Source organism: Cupressus sempervirens, chromosome 7 (genome assembly GCF_028749045.1).
Source record: "Cupressus sempervirens isolate cs-2001-9-10 chromosome 7, ASM2874904v1, whole genome shotgun sequence".
NCBI lineage: Eukaryota > Viridiplantae > Streptophyta > Pinopsida > Cupressales > Cupressaceae > Cupressus > Cupressus sempervirens.
The window spans coordinates 380,598,249-380,612,647 of record NC_143124.1 but is presented as its reverse complement, the minus strand read 5'-3'; the positions used below and the strand labels follow the sequence as shown (position 1 = coordinate 380,612,647).

Sequence of the window (14,399 nt, the reverse complement as noted above, 5' to 3'; positions counted from 1 at the left end):
GACTGTCAAGAATTTCGTGCGAGACTCTCCTAACAAAGGCTATTTATCTTCATTGATTTTTGTGTTTTTTGGTTTTTTGCTAACTGCTCACTGTTTTTGATTTTTTTGTGTTTTCTGATTTTTTGGAACAACATAACAGTGGTTTGCAAGACAATTGGAAAAGCGTGATAAAGTTACTAAAAATAGGTAAAACATCTACTAAGCGCATTGTGAGGATTACCAGGTAATTCTCTTTGACTGATAACACTTCATTTGGACCTAAAACGAACATCTCTCGTGTCAAGCTTGTGTGTATTTCCTTCCATGTTCTCATTTTACAAAACATGCATAATTTGATACTAGGTTGTGATCTCTATTAGTTTCATCTAGCAGGCTTAGTTACTAGTGATAGATCTAATTAGCTATCTTGGGTTATTGGACTCGCTAATCCGCCGGCCCCACATTTCACCCTGTGGTTATAAGATTAGCACCATGTTAAAGGGGAGGGGTCTATAGGAAAGAAGTGTTATATGCTCTACAAGGCAACCCTTTTGTGCTTTCTAGAACTCACTAGTTTCTGAGTTGTGGACTCGTGTTGGCTTGTGTGAGGGGTTAAATGTTCCACATCTTTGGACTCACCTCACATTAGTTAAAGCGTTAAGTGTACCACCTTGTGCTCTTTGATTTCTTTTGGATAGATTTACTTTCGGGAATTAACATCTGTAGACAAATACATAGTCTAAAGGTGTGCTGATTAAAGAAGTCACTATATGGATTGAAACAATCTCTAAGGGCATGGTTTGGAAGATTCACAAAGTCAATGAAAGCCTTTGGTTACTGTCAAATAAATTCAAACCACATTTTATTCTTAAAGAATCAACAGGGTAAGATTACTACACTTATTGTGTATGTGGATGACATGATAGTTACAACAAATAATCTTGAAGAAAGGAGGGCTCTACATGATTACTTGTTTAGAGAATTCAAAATGAAAGACCTCGGTCCCTTGAAATATTTCCTTGGGATCAAAGTGTCTCGATCTGATAAAGGGATCTTTCTATCTCAAAGAAAGTATGCCTTAGACTTGTTATGGGAAACTGATATGTTAGCATTTCAACTTGATGATACACTAGTTCAAGAAGGACTGAAGTTATGTATTGAGTATAATTGAGTACTAGTTGATAAAGGAAGATACCATAGATTCGTAGGAAGATTGATGTACTTAGCACACACAAGGCCAAACCTTGCCTATGCATTAAGTATTGTTAGCTAGTTTATGCATAATCCTAGAGAGAAACATATGAATGCAGTTATGCGCATTTTTAGGTATGTGAAGCCTACTCCTAGAAAAGGAATTTTATTCACTAAAAATTAGGATTATCAAAGTGAGGATGCAAATATTGATGTTGACTAGGTTGGAGCAGTAGATGATAGGTATTCTACTTCAAGTTATTTCAGCTTTCTAGGAGGTAATCTTGTTACATCAAGAAGAAAAAAATAGAATGTTGTTGCACAATCAAGTGCAGAGGTAGAATTTAGAGGTATGACACTTGGAGTTTGTAAAGCCCTATGGCTAAAACTTCTCTTGAGAGACTTGGGCTGTCCACCTAGGCGACCAATTCAACTATGTTGTGACAATAAAGCAACATGTGTTAGTGCTCATAATCTAGTTCAACATGATCATACAAAGCATGTGGAGGTAGACATATTCTTTATTAAGGAGAAGTTGGATGAGAAGATTGTGGAGTGCCTAAGATTCAATCTTAGGATCAGTTGGCCGATATTCTTACTAAAGTAATTTCAAGTCAAGTATTCTCAAAGTTTTTAGGCAAGTTGGGCATGTGGGATATCTACGTACCAACTTGAGGGGGTGTGTTGCAATATTGGATTGATTCTTTCCTAAATTAAGTCTTTCCTTTCCTGTAGTTGTATGCATATGGCACATAGCTATATATGTACCTATATAGTTTTATGTGAATACAAAAATGAAAAATATTCTTCTTGATTTCTGATTTTGAAGTTAATTAATGTAGTCTCAAGGCTCCATATCATAGACCAACCTAGGCTCTAGGGCCACCCTCAAATTTAATTGACATGCACCCATTGCAAATGGGTCTGCGGCTCACAAGGTGAGCACATCTTTGATGGGCTACTTTGTGTTGTCCATCATGGAGGCCATCGTCAACAGAGCCGATTTGATTGCTGTGGGACTCCATGTCAGATGCACGACTCATATGATCATTGCAATGCCACTAACATGGGGGCATGGCGATGAGCTCCCAGATGCTATGATCAATCTACCCTCCTTCCATGCAGCCAAGATATTGACACCTGGAACAACTAGATCTGGCTTAAGAATGTTTGGATATAATGCACTTATACCTCATAAAGAAAACACGTCGATGATGGTAGAAATTACTTTTCCCATCACCATCAATCCCATGGGATTGATTCTAGCCATAGACACCACCATGGTGTTCACATAGGACTTTAGCTTTTCCCCTATTGAAAAGCTCACACTGGTGGCAGGCAATAATTGTTGATTGAAAGGCACATCTGCAATACCTATTGGTGGGATTAATTTCTGGCAACCACCCACCATCCAGAGTAATTTCTCACCTCCCACCATAGTAGATAGTGCACCATCCCAGCTGTTCCAACTACTTTACATAGCCGCCCATATTTAATTATATGCAATATTATAATATATTATAACATGTGTAATAAGTTTGGTTTGTATTCTAGAGAGTTCTCAGACCTCTATAAATAGAGGCTTAATGTAATGTATTTCAGCAAGGTGGAAAGGTAATGAAATAAGATTTATTTTTGTGCATTTGTTTATCTTTGCCTTCAAATTGGTATCAAAGCTAAAGAGCTGGGCTTAGGAAGAAAAGTAATATATGTTGATATGTATAACTGTTGTAGCAGTGAATGGAGCTTCTAATGTTTTCTTTATTACAAATCATAAGCTTCTAATGTTGAAGATTAGTGGTTGTGAAGATCTAGAGAAGAAAAGATGTCAGTTTAATGTTTGAGAGAAGGAAATGAGCTGATTTCATAGAGTGAAGTCTAATGAGAAAAAAACATTGTTAAAAGGGGAAAATAAGTATTATATTGTTGTCTGTTTGAGCTTTATGTCCTTGGCTTAGATTTGTTTGGTGGATTTTCTTTGTAAAGAAAAGTTTAAAATTGTCAGGTGCAATTGTAACTATGTGTATTAATATGGCTTCAGGAAGTAGTATAGCTCAACCACAAATTTCAATATTTTCTAGTAAAAATTATGAATTTTGGGCTATAAAAATGAAAACATTATTTTGTTCTCAAAGCATATAGGATCTTACTGAAAAGGGTTTTAATGAACCACAAGATGATTCTATATTATCACAAGATGAAAAAGATAAATTACAAGATAACATGAAAAAAGATGCTAAAGCATTGTTTCTAATTCAACAATCTTTAGATGAATCAATTTTCCCTAAGGTTTTTGCAGCTAAAAAGTCTAAAATTGCATGGGATATTTTAGAAATAGCATATCAAGGGACATCAAAAGTTAAAATTGCTAAATTAAAAACTTTAAGGCGTGATTTTGAAAATTTGTGTATGAAGGATTCAGACTCAATTGATCAATTTCTAAATCAAGTAATGAATGTGGTTAATCAAGTTAGATCATATGGTGATGATTTGACAAATCAAAAAGTTGTTGAAAAGATACTTTCTTGTTTGCCTAGAAAATTTGATGCCATTGTTGTTGCCATTGAAGAATCTAAAGATTTGACAATACTCTCTATTGATGAGTTAATGGGTTCACTTTTATCTCATTAATCAAGAGTGAACATAAATAATAACTCTCTTTCAGAGAATGCTTTTAGATCATAGGTATCTTTTGGCAGAGGAAGAGGAAGATCAGACTATAGAGGAAGAGGAAGAGGTAGAAGCATAGATGGATGTGGAAGTCCAAATCAAGAAGACAGAACAAATCAATCCATTCAAAGTTCAAATAGAGGATGTGGCAGAAGTTCATTCCAACAACCATCATTAAGGTTTGATAAATCTTGAATTCAGTGTCATTATTGTAATAGATTTGGTCATATTGCAAGTGAATGTAGAAAGAAACAAGAGGAGAGTGAAAAGAATGGTGCTAATTACTTAGATGTATCTGATAACAATTCAGAAAGTTTATTTATAACTTGTAATGTTGCTCAAGAAAGTTCTAGCGATATATGGTTCCTAGATAGTGGATGTAGTAACCATATGACTAGAAATAAATATTTGTTTGCTAGCTTGGATGATTCTATAAAATCTGAAGTAAAGCTAGGAAATGATAGTAAATTTTTTGTAATGGGAAAAGGTGTTATAAATGTCTTGACAAAAAATGGAGGAAAAATATATATTCGTGATGTGTATTTTGTGCCTAGATTAAAACACAATCTCATGAGTGTTGGTCAACTAGTACAAAAGGGTTACAAAGTTTCTTTTGATAATGATGTTTGCACAATCTTGGATAGAAATCCTAGTGGTAGGTTAATTGCAAGGGTCAACATGACACAAAATTGAATGTTCCCTCTCCAGATTCATTGCATTCAAGGAGGAAAAGAAGTTAGTTTCAAGACAATATACTTAGATTAGTCATGGCTGTGGCATTTGAGGTATGGTCATCTTCATTTTGATGCTTTAAGCTTGTTATAAAAGAAACATATGGTCAAAGGATTACCTCAAATAGTGCAACTACCAAGTTCATGCAAAATTTGTATATTGGCAAAACAACATAGAGAAAGCTTCCCTGTAGGAGGTTCATATAGATCAAGAGCACCATTGGAATTAGTTCACACTAATATACATGGACTTATGCAAACTCCATCTTTAGGAGGAAGTATATATTTCCTAACATTTATTGATGATTTTAGCAGGAAGACTTGGATATAATTTCTCAAACAAAAGAGTGAAGCTTTTGAAAAGTTCAAGGAGTTTAAAACTTTGGTTGAAAAACAGAGTGGTCTCTACATCAAGGTATTATGATCTGATAGAGGTGGTGAATTCAGTTCTAACAAGTTTCTAGAATTTTGTAGATTTCATGGAATTAAGAAGCAGTTTACCACAAAGTACACACCACAAAAAAATGGTGTTGCAAAGAGGAAGAACATAACCATAATGGAAATGGCAAGGAGTATGTTGAAGGCCAAAAATTTATCCAATGAGTTTTGGGCAGAAGTAGTAGCATGTGTTGTATACATCTTGAATAGGAGTCCTACAAAGAGTGTTAAGAACGCAATTCCACAAGATGCATGGAATGGTAAGAAACATAATGTATCCCATTTTAGAGTTTTCGGATGTGTTGCTTATTCATTAGTGCCATTTGAATTGAGAAGGAAATTGGATAATAAAAGTGAAAAATGTATCTTTATTGGTTATAGTGAATAATCAAAAGCTTATAGATTGTATAACCCTATTTCAAAGAAATTGATCATTAGTAGGGATGTTAAATTTGAAGAAGAAGATTCATGGCATGAAAATGATAACAAAAAAGTCACAAGAGGAGCACCAATATTACAAAGTGATGATGAATTGAAGGAACATGGGACTCAATCACTACCCAATACTCCACCAAGGAACTTTGTGCAAGAAGCCTCACTTCCAAGTTCAAATGTAAGTGATAAATAGATTCTAAATTCTCAAGACCAAGTTACAAAGGTAAGAAGATAAGAAGCTTAAAAGAGATATATGATCAAGAAGAAAAGAATGAGACATTTACTCAAATTTTGTTTTATTTTCTTGTGATCCATTGTATTTTGATGAAACAATTAAAGAAGATAAATGGATCAAGGCAATGGATGAAGAAATTGACTCTATTGCAAGAAATAAAATATGGGAATTAATGGATTTACCTATAGGAAAAGAATGTATAGGAGTCAAATGGGTCTACAAAGCTAAATTTTATGCAAAAGGTGAAATTGTTAAGCATAAGGAAAGACTAGTTGCTAAAGGTTGTTCACAACAATATGGAGTTGACTATAATGAAACATTTTCTCTAGTTGCTAGACTTGACAAAGTTCAAACTATTTTAGCAACAGCTGCAAAAAATGATTGGAAAGTGTATCAAATGGATGTAAAATCAACTTTTTTGAATGGTTTTCTTGATAAAGAGGCATATGTTAAACAACCACCTAGTTATGAGGTTTGTGGGCATGAAAACAAGATATATAAACTAAACAAGGCACTTTATGGTTTGAAACAAGCTCCTAGGGCTTGGTATAAGTGGATTGATTCATACATGATAAGTAATCAATTCAATAGAAGTAACAATGAGCCCACATTGTATATCAAGACTAATAAGGAAGGTTAGGTTTTGATTGTATGTTTGTATGTTGATGAATTTATATTCACTAGAAATCTATCAATAGACATGTTCAAGTCATAAATGATGAAAGAATTTGAAATGATAGATTTGGGGTTGATGAGATATTTCTTAGGTATTGAAGTTATTCAATGTGACAAATGTATCTTCATTAGTCAATCCAAGTATACAAAGGATATTTTGAAGAGGTTTAAAATGATGAATTATAATCCAACATCAACTCTAGTTGCAATAGGAACAAAGCTTAGCAAGGAAGAGAAGGGCTCAAATGTTGATCCAACTATGTTTAAAAGACTTGTTGGAAGTTTAATGTATATGATAGTTATAAGGCTAGACATCATGTATGGTGTCAGTTTGATCTCAAGGTTCATGGAGTCACCACAAAATTCTCACTGGCAAGTTGGAAAAAGGATATTGAGACATATTGTAGGAACAATGGGATATGGAATCCTATATTCCAAATCTAACAATTTTGGTTTGATTGGTTATACTGATAGTGATTTTGCAGGTAGCATTGATGACAGGAAGAGCACTTCTAGATATATCTTTCACCTTGGATCAGGAGTCGTGTCATGGGCATCAAAGAAGCAACCTTTAGTAACGATCTCATCAGCTGAAGCAAAATATGTAGCTGCCACTTCCATAGCATGTCAAGCAGTATGGATGCATTGAATTTTGTTTAATCCTCACCATCATTAGGATGAACCAATACCAATTCTTTGTGATAATAAATCAGAAATAACATTATCTAAGAATCATGTATTTTATAAGAGGAGCAAACATATTGATAGAAGGTACCACTTCATTAGAGAATTGGTCAACAATGGAGAAATCTACCTAATGTTCTGCAAATCTGAAGATCAATTGGCAAATATTTTCACTAAGGCATTACCAAAGAGTAACTATGAATATTTGCGAGAGAAATTGAGTATTAGTGATGCAAAATTTGTTAATGAAAACAAATAAGGGGGAGTGTTGGTGGTAATAATTTTTGGCAACCACCCATTGTCCAGAGTAATTGCTCACTTCCCACCATAGTAGACAGTGTGCCGTACCAATCGTTCCAACCACTTTACATAGCTACTCATATTTAATTATATGCAATATTATAATATATTATAACATGTGTAATAAGTTTGGTTTGTATTTATAGATGCAATAAGACAGAAAGGCAATGAAATAAGTTTTATTTCTGTGTATTTGTTGATCTTTGCCTTCGAATAATTTGGAGTTCACATATATCATTCCCGCCATTCCAACGTCCTTGAGAAGCCTGGACATTTTCATGGAATTCTCATTGGAAATGCACATGACAACTTTATCCTTGAAAATGTGCGTATCAACACCAAGGTCGGTGCAATAATTGTAGATGAGAGGCAGATTTTGAGTCCCGTCTCATCTATAAAGCAAGGATCCTTTCAATAGCTGACCATTCCCGAGTTTCACGAGAGAGAGAAACTCTCTGTCTATACTGCTAGAGCCCATAGTGGTTATCCACAGTGCCGCATTTGTAAGAGAAGCTGAGAAAGGCCTAGAGTTTCCAGCAGAGGCAAAAACAAAGACACCCTTCTCCGCGTAAAATGATTTCTCCAATAGGAAGCCAATCGAAATAGAAATAATGTCAACACCATCTTGGATGGCCTTTTCCATGGTAGCAGCTATGTCGCTCTCATCGCAGCTGACTTCCACTCCCCAATAAGCCTTGTACACTGCCACTCTCGCTGCTAGTGCCATCCCCATGGCTGTTCTGTTGCCAAACCCATTTTTATAGTTCGCTCCTCTTATGTTAGAACCCACACCAATAGAAGCAGTATATGTGTCGTGTGTGAAAAATCAAACTATTTCAGTCACTGATTATTAATCTCCTATCACAAATGATTATTAAACTGCTGAAAATAAATTCCCAGCTAATATCGAAAAATAACACAACTGCAACTTCACTTAAAATACGGAAAGAAATGCGCAACAAAATCAACACAATATTTTTGGACAAATTGTCCCTAGAAAAACCCCTAAGGGAAAACCAGTTCTACAGATGAGAAATTATATTAAACTTCAGCAAATCAAGAGATACAAAATTCCTTGCCTCACACTGGCAGAACTCCGACAACCTCCTAATTTCTCCTGCTGATATTCCTCACTGCTATCCCTGCGCTAACACTGCGCCCTTGCTAACACTGCAAAACTGTTTGCTAACACTGCAAAACTGTTTGCTAACACTGCAAACTGCTTCACAAAAGCTTCTTCACATCCAAAGCTTCCTGCAAGACTGTTTGCTAACACTGCAAACTGCTTCTCCAAAGCTTCCTTGCTAGCACTGCAAGACTGTTTGCTAACACTGCAAACTGCTTCTCCAAAAGCTTCCTTGCTAACCCTGCAAAGCTTATTGTCCAAATGACCCAATGACCCCTTTCTATACTACTCCTGTTGGTAAACCAACGACCGAGATTAAATCTAACCAACGGCTGAGATTAAGACAACTCAATAGCCAATAATAGAATTGGTTGCAAGGTGTCCAAAAGGAATCACTAAAATTAGTAAATAATAACCATTTACTAATTTTTGGCAAGTTGACAAACAGCTGTCCAAACCACCCATAAATACAACCGCTATTCATAGATAAGGACGAACAACTGTCCAAGCTACCCATAAATAGTGCTGCTATTTTCGGGTCAGAAATAATAGTTGTCCAACTAACAATAATTAACACTCCCTCTTAGCGAGGAAGCTGTTCGGCATGACACCCATCTTATCTCTGAAGAAGATAAATTTGGCCTTTCCCAAAGCCTTCGTCAGAATGTCTGCTACCTGCTCATCTGTAGGTATGTATTGTAGTCGAACAACTCCCCTTTGTACACAATCTCTGATGAAGTGATATCTGATATCTATATGTTTAGACCTATCATGAAACACTGGATTTTCAGACAACTTGATGCAACTCTGATTGTCACAATGTATCATAGTAGTCTTAACCTTCTGACCAAACAAGGCTACTAACAACTTCCGAAGCCATATAGCTTCATACGTCGCCATGCTAGCTGCTATGTATTCTGCTTCTGCTGAACTTAGAGCCACAGACTTTTGCTTCCTGCTGAACCAAGATACAACTCCTGATCCCAAGCTGAAACAACACCCTGAAGTGCTCCTTTTGTCTGTTGTACTTCTTGCCCAATCTACGTCAGTATAGCCTATCAACCTGATACCTTCACCTCGAACATATCTGATCCCATACTCGACTGTACCACACAAGTAACATAGCACATGCTTAGCCACTATCCAATGCATTCTCTTTAGTTCAACCATGAACTGACTAAGAGAGTTAACTGCAAATGCTATATCTGGCCTAGTGTTGACCAAATACATAAGCGAACCAATCACCTGTCTATATAAAGTGGGATCTACATCCTTCTCCTTAGATACATCGTCATGCTCTGTGCTCACCTCTGGAACACCTGTCACTGTCTCACGAAGCAATCTAAGTGCTCCATGATGAATATGGCCCAACCTCCTATGCCATAGCTCTCCAAGATCTCTAGGATTATTGTTGCTCATAAGTGCCTTAGGAGTATCAAACTGCAATCTATAAAGGCGACCACTCCTAACTCCAATAGTTATGGGTGATTTCCAATCCTTGTGCTTAATCAACACATGTGTCCCTCTAAAGAGTACATTATACCCCCTATCCTGAAGAACAGATACAGAAATCAAATTCATACCTAAGCCCGGCACATATAACACATCATGAAGAGGAATTATCTTTCCATTCTCCCTCTGAAACTGAACAATCCCTTTCCCAACAGGGTTGAGTTTGGACAAGTTTCCCATAGAAATCTGGATGTTGGTGTCCTCCTCCTTGTAACTGGAGAAGTACTCTCTAACTCCTGTCATATGAAATGACGCCCCACTATCTATATACCAAACACACTGTGAGGTTGAGCTAACCATACAAGCTATGAGTGCAAACTCATCTTCCATTCTGCTGGAGAGTTCTTCTGCACTTGCTGAAGCTGCCACCTGCTTCTTACCCTTTTTCCTCTCTGGGCAATCACTGACATAGTGGCCAAACTCGTGACATCCAAAGCACTTGACCTTAGAAAGGTCCTTCTTCTTCTGTTCACTTTGTGAATTTGATCCTTTGCTAGATCCCTTCTTTGCTTTCCCTTTACCCGCCAGGGCAACGTTCTCTTGTTCCACCTCATTTTTCTGACTCTTGTTGGCCCCATTGACAAGACTTAGTCTAAACTCCTCCTGAGTGAAATCAGTCCATAGTCGATCCCAACTCGGTAAAGTATCTCGTCCACTGACAACTTGAACAAAGACACTCCATTGTTTAGTAAACCCATTTAGGGCTATTCTCACTAGCTCATCATCACTAGGGCTATCTCCAACAGCTGCTAACTCATCCTTGACAAGTCTGAGCCTGGTGAGGTAACTTGTGACGTCTTCTCCCTGATTCATCCGGGTATTCTTTAGCTTCTCTCTGAGAATCAACTTCCTGTTAGTGGTAGCATTCTGGTACAGATTTAGAATGGCGTCCCACATCTTCTTTGCTGTATCTAGCTCCGAGATATGTGGAACAATATGATCCTTGACACCATCAAGGATAATCCTCCTCGCTTTGGCATCGTCCTTCCTATATGCTGCAAGCTATGTTGCATCCGTTGGTACAGGTACACCACTGGTAGCATAATCCTTGATACCATTCTCTTCCAACAATAAAGAAATTTTGGCCTTCCAGACACCAAAATTTGAGGCACCATCCAATCTATCCTGATCAACAGAATCAACACAATATTTTCGAACAAATTGTCCCTGGAAAAACCCCTAAGGGAAAACCAGTTCTACAGATGAGAAATTATATTAAACTTCAGCAAATCAAGAGATACAAAATTCCTTGCCTCACACTGGCAAAACTCCGACAACCTCCTAATTTCTCCTGCTGATATTCCTCACTGCTATCCCTGCGCTAACACTGCGCCCTTGCTAACACTGCAAAACTGTTTGCTAACACTGCAAATTGCTTCACAAAAGCTTCTTCACATCCAAAGCTTCCTGCAAGACTGTTTGCTAACACTGCAAACTGCTTCTCCAAAGCTTCCTTGCTAGCACTGCAAGACTGTTTGCTAACACTGCAAACTGCTTCTCCAAAAGCTTCCTTGCTAACCCTGCAAAGCTTACTGTCCAAATGACCCAATGACCCCTTTCTATACTACTCCTGTTGGTAAACCAACGACCGAGATTAAATCTAACCAACGGCTGAGATTAAGACAACTCAATAGCCAATAATAGAATTGGTTGCAAGGTGTCCAAAAGGAATCACTAAAATTAGTAAATAATAACCATTTACTAATTTTTGGCAAGTGGACAAACAGCTGTCCAAACCACCCATAAATACAACCGCTATTCATAGATAAGGACGAACAGCTGTCCAAGCTACCCATAAATAGTGCTGCTATTTCCGGGTCAGAAATAACAGCTGTCCAACTAACAATAATTAACATCGTGGCCATCGCTTTCTCTTGCTGATATGAAATCCTTACCAACGTGCGACTTCCAGCCCACCAAAAAAACTGAATCTTGCTCTGATGAGTTTTCTAATGCACATGGATGAATCGAATCGGTCTCCACTTTCACACTCGCAATTCCATCTGGAGGGAACGACGCTGAGACCCTCGTCATGGAAGCTCTGACTCTCAGGTCATATTCCCGTGTCCACCACGCCCACTATCACATCCTCTCCCCGAATCAAGTCCTTCGACCATAAGCCTCTATTATCGGCAAGGCTGAGAAAGTGAGGCGAGCATGTGGTATGAGGTTGATTCAGAGCTGATGGAATCACTGTGAGATAGCCATTAACACTCTCCAAAGCTGCAACCATCGCACTGGTGAGTTTGGCTACAAAGCCATGGAGGAGTGTGTCATAGGTGTATAAGAGGAGACCTGGATCTGATTTGGAGGCATTGGAAGTGACCTGGGTGAGGATTGAATGGTACCAGTGCTCGTGCAAAATAAAGTGCGGGGGTTTCATGGATTTCAACATATGGACAATGTGTGATTTTCTTTCATTGCCACTTGCTGTGGTGGATAGGAAGAAGAGGAGCAATGTTGCGAGCATGGCGATGGGAATGGTGATGCTCATTGTGATGAGTAACCCAAAAGGAGGGGATGAATAAAGACGCAGGGATTGTATCTACTAGAAAGGGAGTATTCCTTTAAATTAGCTATAGAAGAGACTTCGATTTCAATGAAAAGTCTTGGTCACGTAGATAATATGAAGGGAAAATTACATGGGTAGACATTGATCACAAGAGAGAACATATTGGGATATGTTCACGTGGAAACATCTACTTTGTAAGCATTTTCAAACCAATTTTTTTCGAAGCAACTGGTAAAATATGGTAGAGAAATGATTTTTTTAAAAGTCTATATAGATTTAAAATTTAAGGTCAGAAATTTAAGATAATTGTTAGCTTGATAGATATAACAATTTTGTTTTTTTTAAAAATATTTCGTACATAATAAATAAATAGATCTTCTATTTATAAAGAAGATTCTAAATATTCTAGAAATAATAAAAAATAAAAAATTATTCATAGAAAACATAACTTTCAGGCTATTTCTATTTCTATTTCTATTCTATTCCATTCTATTTTTAAAAAAATAATTATTAAACTACTAAAACATCTTCTCCTATTACAAATCCTACATTCCTCATGGTTCCATAATATTACTAGGTAAAATGTGTCAATTTAAAAAAAATAAAATTCAATATTAAGAATAATAAGTTTTTACTGTCAAAGTCATAAAATGTCTATATTTTATTTTTTTGGTTACAAATTGTATACACCTTCATTTCACAATTAGATAAAAAATATTCTATATGAAATATATTTACAAACCTCCTCTTAATGAATTGCAAAGACCAAACGTTGATAATTTTTCATATTTAACAATGCAATGTAAACAATCAAATAATAAATATAAAAGTTCTAATAAATATACATTTAAACAATCAATATTATTGCAATATGAACAATCAAAATCTAAATACAAAAAACTATAAACATACAATTAAATAATCAATATTGTTCCTAAAAATGCTATATATATATGTATGTATGTATGTATATACATACATACATACATATATGCATATACATATAGATACACACACACACATTTGTGTGTGTGTATACTCACAATAATTATTAATAAGTAATGAATAATCATTAGTAAGTATGTCAAATTATTTAAAAAAATGATTTGTACAGTCACCATTTACTGAGGAATTCTAATTTTTATTAGAATATTAATTACAAGTTTCACATTAATAATAAAAGGAAAAAAACTTCAGCAAAATCAATTTTTAGAGAAATTTCATAATCACTATAATATGCATTATGAATATGACTTCATTGAAGCCTTGGATAGTTTCATAATTAACAATGAATGAATGAAAATTTTCTAGACATTGCATGTTTCACAAAAAAATGAATTTGGCCCTACAACAAGACAATTTCCTCTGCTCTCAACCAACCCTTTGACGACATCATTGTTATCATATTCTCTATTCATCGTAGAAAGCATGGGCCATCAATGTGCTTTGACAAACTTAACATGCTTTGTAGCATAGAGAATGACTTAAAAACATTAAGTATATATATTTTTTAAAATATAAAATTTGATTTTTATTTAATGCATGTCTTTTGATTTCATTAGGAAAACTTTAATTATATTGAATCAAATTCTAAAACTCATTATTGGATATCAAAGTAAGAAAAGGAAAACATATTATATCATATAATAAACACTATAGAGTAATTTAATTTCATTATTATCTATATTTTAATAAGATTTTAAGAAAGAATACAAATGTTATGAGAAAAAATAGAAAATATTTTAAAATGTTCTCAATATGAGAAATATTGTAAATGAATTAAAAAAAAAAACTTGTTTTCAACTTAGTCTAAGCTAATCCAATAAAATGTATTTATACAAATAGAATTAATTTAGACTACTTACCTTTTTTTTTTTATCAGGTAAATGTGTTTTGAAGGGACAATGAAAC

The 14,399-nt window shown here is 35.6% G+C and overlaps 1 pseudogene; it reads right to left on the bottom strand.

Annotated features, from left to right (window-relative positions):
- Nucleotides 1-12,470, bottom strand: part of LOC149547065 (uncharacterized) — a 78,686-nt pseudogene extending 66,216 nt beyond the window's left edge.
- Nucleotides 12,471-14,399: the final 1,929 nt, after the last annotated feature.